This window comes from Trichechus manatus, unplaced genomic scaffold, assembly GCF_000243295.1.
Source record: "Trichechus manatus latirostris isolate Lorelei unplaced genomic scaffold, TriManLat1.0 scaffold00119, whole genome shotgun sequence".
NCBI lineage: Eukaryota > Metazoa > Chordata > Mammalia > Sirenia > Trichechidae > Trichechus > Trichechus manatus.
In genome coordinates this window covers 7394279-7394645 of record NW_004444055.1, presented here as the reverse complement: position 1 = coordinate 7394645, position 367 = coordinate 7394279, and positions in this window count along the sequence as shown.

The window sequence follows — 367 nt, the reverse complement described above, 5'->3', positions numbered from 1 at the left end:
ATAGCAAAAGCTCAAAAAATACTGGAAATACTAATATTTATCTAACAAGAAAAGTTTTAATTTATGTATCAAGTGAGTTTCATTTTTTATTGTCTGTTGCAAGGGGCACAGTGTTTTATGTTACTCTAGAAATGCTAATAAATGAATTATTAGCACATTAAGAGGACACGAAATTCAATATTTACTTATTGTGCAAAATGTGTTCCTGTTTTGCAACAATGAGTATGTTTCTAAATTTGTCTTCCAAGAAAGCAACAAAGGGCATTTATCAGAACATTACATTTATTTTTTATCAGAATATTTATGCATCTCTGTGTAAGGAAATTGAACAATTCCTCGAGGAAATAAATTAATTGAATATTTAAAT